Below are 7500 nucleotides of genomic sequence, written 5' to 3' on the forward strand. Positions count from 1 at the left end.
AATATATATAAGTATATACGTGTGTGCGTAGGTATGTATGTGTGTATGTATGTATGTATGTATGCGTGTGTGTATGTATGCATGTACGTATGTATATATGTATGTATGTATGTATGTATGTGCCTTTGTATGTGTATGTGTATAAATATATGTATGTGTATGTACAAGAATATATGTAAATATATGCATATGGATGCGTGTGTGTTGTGTGTGTGTGTTAATATATATATGTATATATATATATTATAATATATATATATAATATATATATTATATATATATATATTATATATATATATATACACCATTTTAATGCAACGACATTGAAATATCATCTCGAAAAACACCAAAACACAATTAGGGAGAAACGCAGAAAAAGATTACCAGTGATAGTGCTATTTGAGTTTGGATTTTAACAATTCGATTTTTACTAACAGCCCGAGCGGAATTAATTTGCAAAATGGCCGATTACCTGACTGTTATTTCCGACAGACTTGATTCATGAAAAAAGTCAAACTTATTATCGAGAATTAGGATCAAATTAATGAGAGATTTTTAAAATAGTCTGTGCTTTGTTTTACAGTATATGATAATGTATCATTGGCAATCGGAAACGCATAACATTGAAATAAAGATAAGTCTGATACGTATAATAATTTGGATATGTAATTCAGAATGTCAGAGATGCATTTTGCGATGTACCGTATGTTACTGCTTGCTCTTATCACCTTTAATATGAAGTGAAAGTCAAGATTTTAAGTCATTTATAATGATATGGAAAACAAAAGTAATCAAGGTTGTCAAAGGTAGAAAAATATATACGTGATGAAATTGCAATACAATTACTAGTCCCATAATAATTATTAGTATGACCATAACTTAAAGGAAATAGTAATATTATTTACGATAGTGTCTCTATATCATTATAATAATGCTTAGAATAATAATGATAAGCATTGATTTATGACTATTTTCATAATGAATAATGGTAACTATAATGAACAATACGAGCCTATACTAGACTGGAAGCATAAATAACAGAATGACCTGAAAATCAGGTTAGTTGACAACTATTTGTAAAAAAGAGAATATATTCTTCTATTTATATGCGGAATAGAGGACGAACACCCAGATCCTCGAAAATAAATGACATGTCATCATTCATCGGGGATGACTGTTCAATTAGACTAGGATGGACGTCTTGTCAATCAACAATGGAGTGAAGGATTATTTGGATTTTTTTATAGATGGTATTTTTTCTGTTTAAAGTCATATGCTGATTTACTATAACTGGCGTTGACAGATAGACATTTATTCATTTTACCGTTATCACGGAAACCCCCTTTTCTTTACACGAACGACCGCATTAACGAAACCCTCAGTTCACAAGCCTTTAATATAGGAACCGGAAAATGTTTTAAGGGCTTATCACGGATGTTATGGTGCTACATTTTTTTCTCCGATGACTAATGGAAATATTCGGATTAGTGGCAGAACACTAAAGGATTTGACACGCATTCTGTTTCATTAAAATCCATAGTTTTCATGGTCAAAGATCATTTCCAGTATTCTAAACGTAAATGTGTTTATATTCTTGTGTATTTTTTCCGAGGACGTTGTAGACATGAGAGAAAGAAATTTCTACAGCAACTAAGCCACTCTAAAATCACTTCAGGCCGACTAGGTCATTATAATATTTTCTATGAGAGGGAGCTGTGGGAGTGGAGGGAAATGCAGAGGACAGGAGAAATTAGTCCCAGACTTAATGATTTGACCATTTAATCACCTGACAAATGGAGTTTTTGCGATCCATTTTCTTTATTGTTGTTATTAATAATGATTACCTGTCACAATTCATGAGAAGTATGGGATCGACTTTCTTAATATAGGGAAGCTCGCCAAAGATTATTTTCCATAAAGTATCTTAATTAAGTTAATTTCGTTGTTGCTGCAGTTATCATTGTCTCTTCTAAGTTTATTATTATTATTATTAAATCGTTAAGAAAAGTTAGAAGTACAATAATCATCATCATCACTACCAGCGTTTTTTTTTCTGAAATTAATCCTGTTATCAATATGAATATATTAGTATTGCCATATTTTTCTGTAATTCCACTAATATTATTTATATGATAGGATCGTTATTAATATTTTGACAATGGAATTTACACGTGATTGACTGTCACATTTAAATGTTCTAGGTTTCAATACTGCTACATTTTGACTCTTGACAATAAAACTAAGATGTCAGCAGTACTCTTGCATATATAACAGTTTCTAAGCTGGTTCGCCACAACGGCTATCTAATGATAATTCTACTTGCTAACCTAAACTGACAAAAGGTTTTCTGTAATATTTCTTAACATACAGGTATGTTTTTGATAATTAGTACTAACTGGATGATATTGATACTAGGTAATACATTCTTTGGGAAAGCTTCTGTGCTATGTAGTATAAAGATGATAGCATTGGATATCATGTGGGTATAGGAGACTGGTGTGCAGATACTGTAATCCTGCTATAACAGTATTACAAAAAAAGAAAAAAAAAAAAAATCGATACAAAATCCTTTTCATTACAAAAACCCTTAATTTGAAAATTTCCCCAAAAATTTATACCTTTAAATTTCTCTCGGGAAAGAAAATTTCCCGAAATAAAAAAAATTTAAAAATTTCTTTTTTCCGCTTTGGTGATATCTCATTAGAGAAGTTTTTCAGACCCCTTCCCTACTGGGAAAAGAACAAGCAAGCCCACCACACAAACACACACACAACACACACCACACAAAAACACACACACACACAAACACCACAAATATAATATATATAGATAATATATAATATATAATATATTATATAGGGATATATATTATATATTATATTAAAATATATATATATTATAATTTTATCCCACATTTATATATATATATAAATATTTTATATATATATATATATATAAAAACATTTTATATATATATATTTTATAAAATTATTTTAATATATATTTTAATTTTAAAATTATTTTATCTTTTGTATATAAATATATTATATTATATTATAAAATATATATATTTTAATATATATATTATATATATATATTTTAATATAATACATACACCCCTACTGGGGAAAAGATATGAATGAGAATAATATTTTTACATGAAAGAGATGTTTTTGATCGCTTTAAATTTTATATCTTCGTCAGAAATGAAATTGTTTTTTGACAAGATATAATCGTTTACTGGTAAAAAAAATCTTTTGGATTGGGGAAAATATTTATTCTCATTATATATATAAACAATATAAAATCATATAAAATTTTTAAAATCATATAAATATAAGTGAGGGGTGCCCTTTGTGTGTGGTATGTCTGAATATATAATATATATATATATATTATATATAAAAGGGGATATATATATAATATTATTATATATTTTATTTTAGAAGATAGCAGATAGACCCATTTATATATAGATTTGATAGATACACAGATAGATGCGGGATTTTTCCCTTTTAACGGTAGGTTCATGCTGAGCCCCCGTGGTCCCAGAATGATACTTAATTGTATTTTTTTAAATGTGTGTTTCCTTGGAGTGAGTATCATGGTGGGGGTCCCCATTTCCCTTTTCCACGGAGATTTCCCGGGTTGTTCCCAATTTTGGGTTAATCATTCTCTCTATTATATACATACATAAAAAATTGTTTATCTTGGTACGTTGACTTTCAGGAACAATAGTGATCAATGTCATCATTTTTGGTATTTAAGTAAAAGGCATTAAATGTTTTTTAATTTGAATTTCTCGGATTGAACAATACAACCATTCTTTTGATGTTTAATGTCCTTAGATGGGAGTATCAATCAATCAATAACGGGATGTATGTTTGGGGCAGCCGTGGAAACCCCTCCACCATCCTTCGCCCCCCTAAAATCCCCCCCCACCTTTCGCTTTTCTTTTCCCCCTTATACCACGCAGCCCGCAAATATCTTTTTTAAATTTTGCCAGGTTTGGGCTTCGGTTTTGGGCCCCTTTCCCCTTTTCCTATCACCAAACCCTGTAAAAGTTTTTTCAAAACTTTTACTTCTCATTACATGACCCAAAAAACTTTAATTTCCCAGTGCAAATATATATATATATATTATATTAAAATATATTATAATTAAAAGTTAATATATATATACGCTCTAGGAAATTAAAGGGTTTTTGGTCATGTTTTTGAGAAAAAAGTATTTAGAAAAAAATGCTGACAGGATGGGGATAGGAAACAGAGAAGAGGGAAAAACCGGGAAAACAAGACCCGGCGGGCAAAATTTAAAGATAAATTTTCGGGCTTTTCGATGGTATAAGTGGGAAAGGGAAAAAAGGAAAATCGAGTTTTTGTGGGGAAAGGGTGGTTGGAGGGTCCACGGGTGTCAAAAAGAGCATACCGGGTTTTGATTGATTGATACTGCATCTAAGGACATTAAACAAACAAAAAAATGGTTGTATTGTTCAAACCCAGCATTCTAATTATTAAAACGTAATGCCTTTTCTTTGTACCAAGATTATGGGCATTGGGTCACTATTGTTTCCCAAAATCAAGTACCAAGATAGATATGTATGTATTTATGTAATAAAAGAGAATGATTTCCTAAAAAGGTAAAACCGGCACTTCCCCCGTGGGAAAAGGAAAATGGGGACCCTCCATGATACTCCCCTCCAAGGGATCCAAAAAAACATGAAAAACCCACAATTAAAATACATGCTGGACCCCGGCGGCTCAGGGCATGAACCCACCGGTTTAAAAAAGAAACTGCATCTATCTGTGATCTATCTAAATTATTTATATAAGTGGGCATCTGTCTATCTATCTAAGTATATTAAAATATATATATATATATAAAATATTATATTATATATAAAATATATAATATATATATATTCAGACTTTCACCCCACACAAAGCACACTCATTATATATATATTGGGTATATTAAAATTATGATATATATATGTATATATTTTTATATAATTTAGAAAAATATTTCCACCCTACAAAATTATTTTAACCCGTATCGTTATATCTTCGCAGAAAAAACAATGATTTCTGAGAAGATATAATTGAAAGCGAAAAAAATAATCCTTTCATCGTAAAAATATTCATTTCATTTATATCTTTTCCCCAATATGTTGTATGTATATATATAATATATATATATATAATAAAAATATATATAATTTATATATCATTTTTAAAATTATAAATTTTTATACATAATATATATATTTTAATGTATTATATATTATATTATAAAATTATATATATATGTGCATATATATTATATAATAAAATTTTTATATATAATAATATTATATATAAAAATATTAATATATATATATATATATAAAATAATATATAAAATATATGGTGTGTTTTGTGTGTGTGTGTGGGGTGGTGGTGTGTGGGGTGTGTGTGTGTGTTGGGGTTTTGTGTGCTTGCTTTTTACTTTCCGGGGTAGGAAAATGAAAACTAAAAAACCCTTTTCTAATGAGATATCACAAGCCCCCCAATGAGAAATTTTTTTTTGGGTTTTTTTACGAATTCTCTTTCCCGAGAGAATTAAAAAATACCCTTTGGTGAATTGTCAAATTAAGCCTTCTTGTAATGAAATGGATTTTGTATCGATTTTTTTTTTTTTTCTTTTTTTGTAATACTGTTATAGCAGGATTACAGTATCTGCACACCAGTCTCCTATACCCACATGATATCCAATGCTATCATCTTTATACTACATAGCACAGAAAGCTTTCCCAAAGAATGTATTACCTAGTATCAATATCATCCAGTTAGTACTAATTATCAAAAACATACCTGTATGTTAAGAAATATTACAGAAAACCTTTTGTCAGTTTAGGTTAGCAAGTAGAATTATCATTAGATAGCCGTTGTGGCGAACCAGCTTAGAAACTGTTATATATGCAAGAGTACTGCTGACATCTTAGTTTTATTGTCAAGAGTCAAAATGTAGCAGTATTGAAACCTAGAACATTTAAATGTGACAGTCAATCACGTGTAAATTCCATTGTCAAAATATTAATAACGATCCTATCATATAAATAATATTAGTGGAATTACAGAAAAAATATGGCAATACTAATATATTCATATTGATAACAGGATTAATTTCAGAAAAAAAACGCTGGTAGTGATGATGATGATTATTGTACTTCTAACTTTTCTTAACGATTTAATAATAATAATAATAAACTTAGAAGAGACAATGATAACTGCAGCAACAACGAAATTAACTTAATTAAGATACTTTATGGAAAATAATCTTTGGCGAGCTTCCCTATCTTAAGAAAGTCGATCCCATACTTCTCATGAATTGTGACAGGTATCATTATTAATAACAACAATAAAGAAAATGGATCGCAAAAACTCCATTTGTCAGGTGATTAAATGGTCAAATCATTAAGTCTGGGACTAATTCTCCTGTCCTCTGCATTTCCCTCCACTCCCACAGCTCCCTCTCATAGAAAATATTATAATGACCTAGTCGGCCTGAAGTGATTTTAGAGTGGCTTAGTTGCTGTAGAAATTTCTTTCTCTCATGTCTACAACGTCCTCGGAAAAAATACACAAGAATATAACACATTTACGTTTAGAATACTGGAAATGATCTTTGACCATGAAAACTATGGATTTTAATGAAACAGAATGCGTGTCAAATCCTTTAGTGTTCTGCCACTAATCCGAATATTTCCATTAGTCATCGAGAAAAAAAATGTAGCACCATAACATCCGTGATAAGCCCTTAAAACATTTTCCGGTTCCTATATTAAGGCTTGTGAACTGAGGGTTTCGTTAATGCGGTCGTTCGTGTAAAGAAAAGGGGGTTTCCGTGATAACGGTAAAATGATAAATGTCTAATCTGTCAACGCCAGTTATAGTAAATCAGCATATGACTTTAAACAGAAAAAATACCATCTATAAAAAAATCCAAATAATCCTTCACTCCATTGTTGATTGACAAGACGTCCATCCTAGTCTAATTGAACAGTCATCCCCGATGAATGATGACATGTCATTTATTTTCGAGGATCTGGGTGTTCGTCCTCTATTCCGCATATAAATAGAAGAATATATTCTCTTTTTTACAAATAGTTGTCAACTAACCTGATTTTCAGGTCATTCTGTTATTTATGCTTCCAGTCTAGTATAGGCTCGTATTGTTCATTATAGTTACCATTATTCATTATGAAAATAGTCATAAATCAATGCTTATCATTATTATTCTAAGCATTATTATAATGATATAGAGACACTATCGTAAATAATATTACTATTTCCTTTAAGTTATGGTCATACTAATAATTATTATGGGACTAGTAATTGTATTGCAATTTCATCACGTATATATTTTCTACCTTTGACAACCTTGATTACTTTTGTTTTCCATATCATTATAAATGACTTAAAATCTTGACTTTCACTTCATATTAAAGGTGATAAGAGC

This window comes from Penaeus monodon, chromosome 11, assembly GCF_015228065.2.
Source record: "Penaeus monodon isolate SGIC_2016 chromosome 11, NSTDA_Pmon_1, whole genome shotgun sequence".
Classification (NCBI taxonomy): domain Eukaryota; kingdom Metazoa; phylum Arthropoda; class Malacostraca; order Decapoda; family Penaeidae; genus Penaeus; species Penaeus monodon.